This window comes from Cygnus olor, chromosome 13, assembly GCF_009769625.2.
Source record: "Cygnus olor isolate bCygOlo1 chromosome 13, bCygOlo1.pri.v2, whole genome shotgun sequence".
Classification (NCBI taxonomy): domain Eukaryota; kingdom Metazoa; phylum Chordata; class Aves; order Anseriformes; family Anatidae; genus Cygnus; species Cygnus olor.
The window spans coordinates 20,816,636-20,830,541 of NC_049181.1; the positions used below are offsets into that span (position 1 = coordinate 20,816,636).

General features: G+C 38.2%; 1 protein-coding gene across 2 annotated transcripts in view; it reads right to left on the reverse strand.

Moving 5' to 3' along the window:
- Positions 1–13,906, reverse strand: part of GRIA3 (glutamate ionotropic receptor AMPA type subunit 3) — a 403,275-nt gene that overhangs the window by 162,048 nt on the left and 227,321 nt on the right. For both annotated transcript variants that reach the window (XM_040572878.1, XM_040572877.1), the window contains exon 4: positions 11,930–12,088. The gene's annotated coding sequence lies outside the window, so the exon portion shown is untranslated. The remainder of the gene's footprint in view (positions 1–11,929; positions 12,089–13,906) is intronic.

A 13,906-nucleotide genomic window follows, 5' to 3' on the forward strand; every position in this document is an offset into this window, starting at 1 on the left:
AAATTGCCTGGGGACAGCTGACATATCACCTTCAGGACACCATGTGATGTTTTAATCAAATATTAGCAAGGAGCTCGAAGCAGCTTGGAAGCCACAAGTGGGATACAAGATACTGGAGCACTGAAATATGGCATCAACAAAATAGCAATGATTAGCTTCATTTTTTCTTGCTCTTCGCATGCTGTTCTTTGTTAGGATGCTCTCTCTATTGCTTAGTTCCTCTGAACTGATATGAAAAAAAAAGAAAGAAAAAAAAGAACAAAGAAATACCTCTTAAGCAAGATAACCCAGCCTGGGGTTTTACTAAGAACCTTTTGGTCTATTTTATATCTTTATACTGTCCAGCTGCCTAGATTAGAATAGCAAATGAACATGAATAGGGGATTGTTGCATTCTAACAAGCTCTAAAGTTTAGGAGAAAAAGCTTTTGCAAGTTTTTGAATATGGATTTTGGTTACAACCCAACCTCATCATCCTTTCTTGTGCAAACTTCCCACTGTGATCAGTGGGACTTCTGAATATTTAAGGAATACATGGGAACTTTTTATTTTTTCTCTTCGGTTTCTAAACTGTGAGAGGAATTTGTGTCAACCTGGGAGGAAGGAGAAGAACATGAGGGAGAGTGAACAGAGCTAGATAATGCTGTGCGTCAAACGCTTCCCAAGCAGCCCATTGGCATGCTGCTATTATGTTGGAACTGCAGCCGGAAGCGTTACATTTAGGAGTGCAATATCTGCAAGTCCCTTATGAGTAAGTTTTCAAACACAAATCCCATTCACAAATATCATTACAAATAACAAATAATGTTGCAATATTTGAGCATATGCCCACAAACACAGATTTTTTCTTACTCTTTTTTCAAGAAGAGAAAGGAAGGATGTTCAGAATTCCCTTTACTGAAATATTTATGCCTGGTGTGAAAAAGTGAAGGGCACATTTTTAGTAACCAAAGTCTCTACAAGATAAACATGAAACTCCAGCACAGCTGGTGCTTGACAGTGGAAGTATTTGTCTCGTCGAATTTTCTGTTAGGGAGATCGTTCACTAGTAAAATAACCTTTATGTTATTCACTCTCAGATTGCTTTTACTTAGGCAGTGCTTATTACTAAATATGTTATCTTAACATTGCAAGTTCCAGCAAATCTTGATCTTTAGTGTTGAGGTTTCTGAAAGCTGTAAGTATTTGTTTTCAGAATTAAAATCAGAAAGATAAACAATACATTTATCAGTGTTTCTGAATGTATTGACATACACCTTAGTATTTATGTTTTTCCCACTACATTCCATGTTCACATATTTTTTCCATTTACCTTTGATATTTAAGCTATGCTGTACTTTATTTCTAAAGCAACAAGGCTTTTGAACATCATGATTTCACCTTTTGAGCCTAGAAAATAATTTGTTTTGGAAATGGCAAAGGATGTACTAAAAGCCTTGTTGAACCTGGCTGGAACAGGCTGATTTGTCTGCCTTATTTTTATTATCATCACAGGTTCCACAAAATAATATTCCAAAACCGCATGTTTTCATTCTATAATCAAGCTGAACATGTTGCCTGATCCAATACATACAGTCTGATCAGCTTCATGCCAACCACTGCCATTTCATTACTGTCCAAATGACACACGACAAGACAGGAGTGTCACTTAAAACACATTACAAAGAATTCCCCAGCTGGCTTTGAGATTTATTACTGTGCTGAGTAAGATTGCATTTTTAGTGACAACACTGCAAAGGACTCTGAGTGATTTGAAAGAATACAGTCAGCTTATGGAGGTGAAGCATGCGTTACAGTGACTGTGGGAAAGAAGAACTTACCCATATTTAGAACCATTTCACTACAAGGCAGAATTTAAGTTTTTTCTGTCCTGAGATAATTACTTCATATAGCCAAAATGTTACCAGTCTCTACTACAGGGAAAAATCTGTCCTGGACTTCCACTAGTGCTTTTTGTTATTGTAACCATTAATTCATACAGGTTTAGAAGGAAGCATGTGACTAAGAACCTTTAGCTACTAAGGTTGATAGCTGTACAAGGTGACCTGCAATCTCTCCTTATCATACACCATTCATGGTTTGACTGAGGACCATTTCTAACAGTACTGAGAGAGTACTGCTGGCACTGTGTTACTGCGGTAAGAGTTGCAAAATTTGAATTCAACCAAGGCTTCAAAATCCTCTATTCGAAAAACTGTACAGATTTAGGACTGGATAAGATGCAGCAAATGCCCCTTCTTTGTATGTAGCTTGCATTAAAAACTGTGACAGAGAATTCTCTGGAAACTTCAACCAAATAAAGCAGGTATAGAGCAGCTAAAGCAAGGACCTTTGGTCATTCAGTGATTGTTTAATACTTTGTTTTATGTACTGCTTTCTTCTTTCCTAGTCTGGTAAGACTTCTGACTGTTTTTCATTTTGCTGTAAGAACTCCAACCAGCTGCTTTTACTCTTCCAGAGCAGAAGGAAAGACGAACACGCTTTCCTTCCTCTTTCAGTAGGATAAGACATGCACCAGGAACCAAGAACTGTCTTTTTCACCTGTCCTGCCTCTGGATTATCTACCTACTCTGACAGTAGGTGGAATTGGTCTACCAATTGGACCAAATGGAACCAAAGAGGAATTGGCCTCCATGGAAATTGCTGCTACAAACTTCCCCTAGTTGAGGCAAGACAAGTTTCATTTTGTTAAGCTAGGACATAACATTTTTAGTTAATTTTTGCTAACTTCATCTGCTGAGATGTTTGAAGTGGGTTCCCTTCTGTTTTTCTGAGCAAGCTCAAGTGGTTCATTCCTCAGGGCCGCTTGTTGTAGTGAGGTGAAGGGTTTTCCCAAAGTCTGTCACACAAGGTAATGCACTGCTTGGTTGAGGCTGGTTCTTCACTGAGATATTTCATGAGATTCAAGCCCGTAGAAGCTTAGCTCAGATGCTGACAGCAAAGTTGAAAACTATGATAGTTTTGAATGAATGATGCTGGAAACTGGTTCACCTATGGTCAAGCTTTTTATAGGAAAGAGGCTTTTGAACCTGTTACTGAAACCACAGTGAACTTCAGCAATCCAGAACATTTCTGCACCTAGCAAGATATTTATGGCTTAGCCTTGTTATAGGTCGTACACTGAGTTTGTTTTAGAGGATTTTTTATGCTGCCTCTGCAAAACAATTTCTTGCTCCAGCAGCTCCCAAACTTAAATTTTAGCCTACAGTACTCAGTCCACAAAACACAGGATTAGCATTCAAGTTTGAAACAAATCAAACAATCACTTGGGATTCGTTCACAATTATTTTAGGCTTTTAAAGGCAGCAGGACTAAATGTTGGTCAAGAACTGTAGAAAAGGGCACATGGGAGGACAACCTCAGTACATCCAGGTGTAGCAGCACTGAAGTCAACAGTTACATTTTTGACCTGGCTCCAGTATGTTTATTCTGTAGAGATAGTTTCCTCATGCTGTAAATTACTGTAAGATTAGCATTAATCTGACTGAAATGTCCTGGGCAGTACAATTCTCAGGCTAATTCTATTACGCAGATTTTTTCCACATGCTAGTTTGAAATGTTATCATATGATGACAAATGTAAGCTTTTTTATTGGATTTATGTAAATCCTTTCTTCATTGAAGCTGTTGGAAGGGATCTGTGGTTGCTTATAGAATCCACACACTGAAAAACATCACAAATACCTTGTAAGAGTCTAGGTTTTCTTCAGCAATCCAAGCTTCAGAATAACTGTTTCTGGTCTACTGCAGACTTCCAATCCTTCTTCCTATTATAGCTTCACATGAGATGGCAGAAAACTTTCCACCTGACCACGATCCTTAGCACTGTCAGCTCTTAAAAAGAGTGCACTTTCAGAGAGGAACCAGGAGCAAAAAGAATAGGTTTAAATCTCTGCTTGTCTTAGCACTCTTATTTGGTCATTCTCTCTGTAGATTGTACAAACTTTAAATGGTTCTCATCCAAATGGCTTTCATTTGTTGTAGTTTCTATTAGGGAATTGGCAGATCAAAAGACTCATTCTTTGCAGCTATACAAGTGAGCAAGAGACTGAAGGAACAAGGAAATTGTCTGGATGCCACTTTCCATCCCTCGAAACCAACACAATTAGATTCTGTGATCTCAGAAAGTCTGAATACAAAACATATCACTGAAATTGTCGCTTTTTAGCACACTCCATTGATTTGTATTTTTTAAGTTCAGCACACAGCAGGGCTGTGCTCCAGCTGGACATCCCAGGGCTCAGCTACAATCCATTCAGTAAGTAACTGCTGCTGCTGGCCTTCAAGCACAGGAGTAGACCCACTGGTTGCGGTGGGGCTACTCAAACTCAATCATATAGTAAAGTGCTTTGCTGGACTGGGGCCTCCATATCTCAGACAAAAAAGCTTTTCCTCAATGAATTTGCCAAGTCTCCTTCCTAAAGGTCAAAGAAAAGGCCTATTCTATTTCCTGCTGAACTTGGGGGACCTTTGAAAGCATTCTTAGTACATGTATTACATGTATTGAAAATTAGTTGACCTTAGTCACAGGAGAAAGAAAATAGTATAAAAGCTAAGGGTTAATTACAGCACCTTAGATAGAGACAATTTAATGAAATTTCTTTGTTCTTATTTATGTAGTTGTTTTTAATTCAAAAGCAATGTTCTATTTGGATGTGGAGATTCAAGTAACACTTTCCAAAATATGAAAAGCTAAATGCCACATTTACAATTGTTTCTGAAAAGGGTTGACCTTTATTAAAGTAACTGAGTAAATATAATTCCGAAGGTTTTGTTTCTCTTGTAAATTAAATGGTATGTTTGTAGACGGAAAGGTCAATTTTCAGTAAAGCTGAGCTTCAGAAAACATCACCTTTCTCAGCTAAATCAAAGGAGTTAATTAGTTTTACAGCTGGAATACATAATATATAATTCCCTTATCTTTGTTTGAAAATCAATTGTTTATGGCATAAATAGGATAACACATGTCATCATTAGGCGTGAATGCTTTTTGCTGCAGCAGCAAATATAAACTCAGTCTACCAAACACAGCTTCATAAATGTTAGACATATCCTCTGAGAGGCTCTGTGTAGGGGAGTGCATATCAAAATCATACCTGATTCCAGATTTCATGTATTTAGTAAATTTATTCCTTTTTATATGAAAATACCATAGTTTCTACTAATAAAAAATGCACTAGGAAAATACTACTAGGCATTGATAATGCATCGAGAACTCTGCAGTTTAATCCCTTTCCTCCTTGTTCTTAATACAAATCATTTTTTTTTATAATAGTCACTTTTGCAACAATGTCAACATGAGACCACAAGCACAAATTAATAAGCATCTGAACCAGTTAAACGCCTGGATGTATTAACTGAAAGGAGACTGGAAGGCCTAGCTTTTGCTGCCTAGGTTTGTGATAGGTCTTACAACACACTTGTGAGGAGTACTGAGTGCCACATTGCTTTCGTAGCTGTTTGTTATAGAGAATACTGTTTGCTCCTTTCGACACAAAATTATTGGCCTAAGAGACAGCACCTCCTGACCGTACAGCCTTCAGCCTCCCTCTCTGTATGGCTTTCCAAAGTCAAGGGAGAGAAGGGAACATTTTGTCTCTCTAGCATCTGTTTAACCCAGCAAGTTTCATGGGTATCTCCAGAAGGAAGACATTTAAAATCAGACTTGTAGAAGATGCTGGAAGAATTCAGGTAGAGAGGTACCACCACAGCAGAGTGACTGCAAGTTGGTTTTCTTCTCCCATGCCTATGGAGGGTATCCAGAAATTCTGCATAGACCTTCCTTTCCTACAGAGCTCTGTATGGGTTAGGACTGATATTATTTACAGCTAGATAAATGTCTGTTCATAGAAATCTAATCTGATAAAATTCCCCATAGGAAAGATTCTGTACAACAAATTCCACACACCCATGCCTTGTCTAAAGCAGCACTATAAGCTTTATTTAAAAGTCATTTAAATATCATTATACCTCCCTTTCTCTATACAAACAGAAAAGATCTAATGTCGATATTTGTTCTCTGAGAAGGGTGCCATATGAGGGGAAAAAAAAAGAGACTATGATGAAATTGGCTGAAGAGACAAGTGAAAATAAAACAGCTTATGTTGAGCACTGAGATTTGTAATAAGTGATGTTCCGACAATAGACATCTTCATTAAAAGAAAGGGAAACCTAAAAGATAAACAGCAAAAAAATTACCGGCAGATTTTCCAAGCTGCTTCACTTTTTATTACTAGCTAGGTGACCCAATCCTTCACAGTGGTTCTGCCGTGTTTAAACTTTGCAGCTGTTGCAGATAATCTAACCTTTAATTTTGTACTAAACAATATTAAACTAAACAAAATTATTCTTGCTCTAGCAGAGATCTGGATCAAAGTGATTCCAATGCTCAGTGTAGACTAGGTCATTTGTACTCTGGGACAGAGGTTCAATTGAGGCTTCAACAGCAAATCCACGTTACTACCATGCAGCAGGCTCTAATGTGATTCTAGCACTACCAGCCTAACCAAATGGGGTTTTATAACAGTTAAGTGACTACACAGATGTGTGATTTATTAACCTTTTTAATGTCGTGCTCTTCTGTTCGATTTTCTGGAGAGGTGCATTCCCCGTATCCTAACAATTTTGAGGCAAATAATCAAGGCTAGTTATTGAGTTCGTCTAGGTTGAAAATAAAACAGCACATTCCAGACTCTGAACAGATGATTCCTGCTTAAAAACATCTCCATCCAGCGTACATATGGAAGGTATGTGAACAGTATGGTATGATTGCTTAGATATTACACATGGATTTTATAGAGAACCCTAAAGTATAGAGGAGATATAAAGATATAGAGGAGAAATGAAAGCTATCGGCACTGGGAGTTGAAGCTGGAGATGTTAGATCAACATTTTTCTGACGTCCTCAGTACTGCAGGTCCCAACCTGCTCTTGCCATGCACAGGTAGTCTGCTAACAGCAGTTTCACAGTGAGACTCTCAACAACATTATGCTCTCCTTGTGCCTCTCCTTACCTTTCTACAGAGCAGTTCTATAGCAAACCTGTGCCCTCTAGCTTATTAAGAGGATCATTTAAAAGGTACAGCTCCTCAGGTGATACTACAGATGTTGAAATAGAAAAGTTGTAAAGGATACTAGAATTTTGGGACTGCTGTGGAAGTTCAGTTGAAAGTGAGTAATCAGCAGGCACAAGTAACTAAACTCCGCCAGTGCAGTGAATATCACATCAAAACACTGAGCTGTATGAATGCTGGGATCTTCAATCAGATATTGCTCATTTAAAAATGGAGCTGTGCAACAGTGGCCCTATCTCTTGTACTCATTTTTCTTGGAGCAGCAGCCTGACATTTCAAAAGATGAGAAGTACCTTTCAGCTTGAATAAACTCAGCAATCTATCTGTAAACACATTTGGCCTCATCTTGAGAAATGTCAGATTTCTGGAATGAACAGCATGAGTACAGTATTTGTGTCAGTATTTAGACAGTCACATGTAAGAGAGCAAGCGTGGTTGCAACCTTCTATACTGCACTATTGCAGGTACAGTACTATAGGAAGAAAATGCATGTTACACCCTGAAATAGGCTGACATCTTTGTCCTGCTGTGCCAATAAAATAGTAGCAAAGAGAAGCAAATGACTGAGTCAGCAATGGGATAGAAAGTTTCTCTTACTTTCTTCTGTCTCATTGTAATCAGGTCTCTCAACTGCTGGGTTTCTGTGGAGGAATCCTTCCTGACACTAGATGACAATCACTGTGTTCATTCACTATTGTTATTCATTGTTGGGGTTCTGGTATTGTCACTTGAAATCGAGTCCTTGCTGTGTGGAGCATTATATATATTACACAGAGCAGAAAAAGGAAGTTCCTACTCTAAAAAGCTTGCAGTCCAGGGAGACAAAACAAATGTGAAATGAATGACAGCCTCCAAACAATAGCAGGGCCACTGCTTGATTTGTGTGTGTGTTTACAGCAGTGGTTTTCAACCTATGGTTTGTGAGCCCCAAGGGTAGTGGTCTGTAAGATATCCAAGGAAGGTAACTAAGAAAAAAATAAGGCCAATACTAGTAGGCTTATCTTTACAGAAATGTCTGCTTCTCTGAAAGGTGTTTAGGGCCTCGACAGTGAAAAAGCCTGAAAAGTGTTGTATACAGGCTGCCGTGATCAAGGCTGTCATTTATAACACCCCGAGACACATCAGCTCATATGATCTGGCTACTGCTTCATACATCCCTAGGCTCACCCTATTCTTACCCCAACCACCTTGTGAGTGGAGTAGAGAACACCCAGCACCGTGCGGTACCTCCAGGTTTGCCTCACCAGGAGATCCTGTGCTCGGAGCAGCCTTGCACAGATTTCACAGCAGCACACTCACACCACCGACACCTCAACCTGAAAAAACAACAACAAAGAAAAAACACCACACCTTTGGTCTTTTGATGGAAAGGAAGGACACTTAGGCTCTCCTTAGTACTTGCTTTCTTCCTTCCTCCATTGGAGGCACCAGACAAGGAGATACCTGCTGGCGAATAGCCATTTACCTAGCAGCAGCTACCAAGTTATCCTGCTTGAAATTTGAAGAACTCAATTGCAGAAGAACCTATCTGTCTTAAGCCTTCTGGAGACCCTGAACGTTGGAACAGGTGTGACAGTATTACCAGAGATGTCATTCCTTGGTACTGCATACAGAAGAGAAGCACGTGGCTCCTGAACTCGGGTGGCTTATTAAAGTCAGGGAATGACACTAGTCCTCCAAACCGCATGCGGTACTATGCTGTATTTTTCATAAAGCAATTCATTCTCTTACAGTCTTTCAGAGAATAAAATTTTCACTGACTCAATAAAATATACTAAAATTGCTCATAATGGCTCTGCTTAGAATTAGGTGGGAAGCCATTATATCAGCCAGTATATATGGTTTTCATTGTTAATGTCCAGTATTGAGTGTGCATATTGTAAAGTATAATGAAACAGGAAAAAATTACTTTCAGATACATTTTTGTTCTGTATTTTGTAATAACAACAATACATCAACCTTTCTAATATTCTTTTCTCATGATTGAGTGTGCCTATTTGGTTTGTTATTGTACATAGGTAAATCTTACAACATCATTCAGCAACTGTTATGTTCAAGATGGAAAGCTCTTAGTTCTGACCCCACTGCTTCCTCCCTTAAAATATCACCTTGTGCTAAGGGTGAGGAACAATAAGGATGACACACAAGAAATCTGCATCCACTCTGAGAACATTTCTGCTTCCTCAAAACACATGCTTTGCCCTATGGCTGGACACTTTGGGCTATTTACTCCGCAAGTATCTTCCAACACTGGATGGAATTTTGATACATTTTCCATTTCTCTTTCTAAAATTTCTGATCATCCGTAGAAATCTGCAAGTTAATTTTGGCCAGTGCTTCTGTCTCTCTTTCTTCTTTGTTGCTTTAGAATCAGAAGTATATATACATTTTTATATAATATATATATATATATTTTTTTTTTTTTTCCTGTGGAGAAGATAAGAATGGAGAGCCAGTAAGGTCTTTGCTGTTGGTACCAATTAAAACTTGGCCTTGCTCAAATATATTCACATCTAAGGAAGATCAGATACTAAAGTGATACACCTGTATCTGTATGATATCAGATCAAAGCCCTGTACATACACATCCATAAAACAGAGGTAACTCACAGATAAATGAGATCCTGATTCTCTAGCTAGGTACTATTTGTTCTGGAAATGCAACCTGAAGTTCTCTTGATCGACTGCTTCTCATATTTATGACCCCCTTTACACATAAATAGAATTACTCCAATGAGAAAAGCAAACTGTGCAGGATTACAGGATTTCTAAAGGAAACACTCAAAATACAACCTCTAGTATCAATTAAGAGGGCAATACTTCACACAATACACTTAAAAAGCAGAAAAGCTTATTCTGTGTTTTGATATGTCTCAGATCACCATACACAGATAAATTCAGCCCAGGAGTCTTACAGGTTGTAGTAGGTGAGCTCTTTATCAACCATTAACATTTATTTTAGCACACTTTGGCAATCTGAGAAAATATCAAAGAGCTGGAAATTGCCAACATAGTCCTGATATATTAGAAGGATGACCTAGAGAATAACAGATTGGTTCATCTGATATCAGTGCATTCAGAACTGTGTCAGCAAACATCCAAACCCAAAAACGAAATGAATGCCAGTCAGCATTCCCAGAAGGCAGATCTTGTTATTTTGGCAGGAGTGTCTGCCTGGCTGATAATGGCAACTCCCTGGAGGTAGGGTACATGAATTCTTCAAGGCACCTGACTTAGTACCACATCAAATTTTGCTTTAAAAATGCTTATTACAGCGACATAAAACAGGAAAAATTAGACGGATTGCTGGCCTACAGACAGATCACAAAATATAGTTGTTACTGAGGAGATATCAACTTTCTTGCGCCTGTTGGTAACACTCAAGGACTGGTTTGTGTTCCAACAAGCTCCAGTATTTTTATTACCACCAAAGTTGGCAGTAAGGAGAGGCTGCTCTGTCAGCGTGGTGTGACTCACCTGATAAAATGAACGCAAGTCAACACAGTATTTTTAATTTTTACCAAACGTGCAACCATCTATCTAGAACATGGATGAAAATGATGCCAAAAGGATTAAGAACTTCATCTCTGTTCATCCGATGCAGAGAAACTCTTGAGTCATTATACACAGTTACTTCAAATGAGCTCTCACTGGTGTTCTGAGCAGTGCAATCTAATATCCTTGGATGAATAAGAGGAGGAGGAATTATCAAACTATCTAATCCTTCTTGACAGCAATGGCAAGAACAGTATTAGAGCCTCACATCTATGAAATGCTAAAACCACTTAAGAGAAGTGGAGGGAAACCATGGGAGTAGGAAACCCCCCTAATTACAGGGGTAATTAACTGCTGGAACAGGTGGCAGACTCACAAGTGCTGACACTTGTCAAAGCATTCAATGAACTTTAGCTGGGCTTGCAACTGAAGAAGCCTCTTGATCACGTGGACTGAAAAATAAATTTTGTAGACCATAGAAGTGGGATGCAAGTTTTATTTCAGTGAGGTGAATGCATGTTTTATAGTATTTACCTACCTCTAACATAATACTTTTTTTTTTTTTTTTAAGCCTTTAGATACACTTCATTTTGAATCTCAGATTTCAGTCTCCTTGATTTACTGGGCTTATTAGGTAATGGACTTCTTTGATCTTTTAAACCAAACTGAAATGGAAGACAGACTTGGAAAGCGCTACGCCAGATGAGATTTGGCAAGGAATCAATATTTTACAGTTTAAATATGTATTAATCCATAGCAGAACTAAACCATTTTAACTTTTTATACAGATATTATTTTACCCTTGTGAAAGTGTATAAAAGTGCATAAAAAGTGTGTATTATGAACTTATTTTGCTGAACGTTATTTATGATACACTTATCTCATTGGGGAAAAGAAACAGCTAGTGATATCTGCCCAGGGAAAAATTATTGGGTGGTAGTTTCAAAAGAGCTTGAAAGATTTAGACAGTCAATTCCCAGTGAATTGAGAGTTATGACAGGAGTTATGGCTCTAAATCATAGAAGCAGTTTTGAAAATCCAGCTCCTCTTTCCCCCCTTTAAATTTAATTGAGTTCATTTATCTTTCATTTGCCTATTGTGACACTCTCAGGCAATCTGAAGCTGCTTCAGAAATAATAACAGGCAAGAGATGTACATACAATCCTCCACTCCTGGCAATACTGCATTCTGGACTAGAGTTGAGCTGATGGCTACCTCTCTAATTCACTCCCTTGTTGGACCCACAAAGGAAGCAGTGCTTTTATGTTATGGACCATCAGGTGCAGAAGTGGAGGTAATAGAGGATGACACTGACAGAAGCTGGAGTGCTGGACAGCAGCACTAACAACAAAGGAAATACACACCTGAGGTCCCGGCCGAACCGGCGAACGTGGCTCTGTGCCTTCTGCTCACGGAGACTGCTGGTCCGTCAGAGTGCTTTCCAGTGACAACCAGTAGGACTTTGGTCTTGCTTAGCTTTAGAATAATCCAGCTCCTTCATAAATTGATTTCTAAGAATTTATCTGATAAAGGAAAACCAAAAGTACTCTTAGTCCCTGAATGGCTTTTGTAAATACCAGAACAAACAAACAAACAAAACCAACCATCAACCAACCATCCAGAATTACTCTTAGTACCTGAACGGCTTTTGTAACAAAGCCAACAATAAAGAAACCAAAAAAAAATTACAGTAGTAGTTTCTCTGGTACCCCTTACTTTACCAATGCTTATAGTATTGATAAAATGATAAGCAATGTGATTATATCTCGAGGATAACTGAAACTGAACATAGATCTTTTCATTTAAATGCTTCTGCTTTGAACTAGTCATTGTAATTCTAATTTCCTCATAGTGAAGAGCTCTAAAATAAGAAGCATGCAAATAACTGCAGCGTATCCTTTCCTTTACTTCTTTTGGATGATCCAGAACAACCACCCACAACATACTTCTAACACAGTAAAAAAAATGAGAGCTTTTAATAAGAAAAAACAAGACTATACAAAAACATGGCATGGCAAAAGAGCTAATATAACTTAAAATTAAGTCCTGGTTGAAATTAGAACCTAGCAAGATTGAAAATAACTAGAAAAAGGTTTCAAGGCAAGGTAACAAACTGGTAAACTACTCACCAGAGAAATGCCTAACTTCTAGATATATACATAAGTTCATTTTGGATGTAGATTTTTTTTGCATTGCAGAAACATAAGCCTGGCTTATTGTATTTGTTTCCTCTTTAACTTTCCCTCAGTAACCAACTGTTCTTTTTTAGATGTCTTTAATAAAGTCTCATTTGCACACTGACTCTATGCAATTACAAGCATCGATATTTAGCATTTATATATTAGCAGTGTGGTCATACAACATCAAGGAATAATGGATGTACAGCACATCCAGAAAGAAACCAAATACTTCCCCAGAGAAGTTACCAAGGCGCATATATTACTGTTTATGATATAAACCAGGTTTTTTAAAAAAAGTCAGAAGGCTGTGCGTATGTGAGAGAGATGAATAGATGAGATGAGCAAAGGTGCTATCATAACTATTCCCATTTTACAGGTAAAAAGCTGAGACTGAAAAATGGACTTGCTGAAAATCACTGAGCGAGTAGGGGCCAGGATAAAACTGATACTTTGCCTTCCTGAATCCTAATCCAAGGCATTAGTCCTAAAATCATGGTGAAGTACTTTTGTGACAAATTGTAAGATTAATATATGTATGCCTGAAAAGATTTAGTTATTCAAGAAACCACACACTTGCAACAAAGTAGAGTGATATATGAACTTTCTTATGCCTGTTTCTCTCTTTGTCTGTTAACCCTAAAATACAATCTATGATTATGCCGAAAAAGATGCCTTCCAATTCATATGTACCATAAACAAATGTACCCTTTTGTTCTGCTTGACTTAGGATCATCCTTTGGTACTGGAAAACAACATTCTGAATCACTGCTTCCATCTTTTCCTTTACTTGATATGGGCTGTCTGTCTGCTGAAGTATTCTCCTGTTCTCATCTCTTTGCTAGGGTGGTTCTTCCAGCCATGGCACAATCTTCTCTGTGGGTGTTACATAGCATGCACACAACCTGGTTGATTTTCTCAGGAGGGAGCTATGCAATATGCTATGTACAAATGGTGTATAATAGGCAAGCACACCAACCTTGTTGCAGAGGGGAATATGTCTGCATCAAATTATTAAGTCTGCTTTGTGTCTGGGCTAAAATATCAATATTGTGGCTTCGTTAGTTCTTCCTTGCCCCTGGGCAGCCTGCTGTGCCATTGTATTCTTCAATAAGCCTTATTAGATCTCTTGTTCTGAAATCTTAGGATTTAAACTAGACAGAT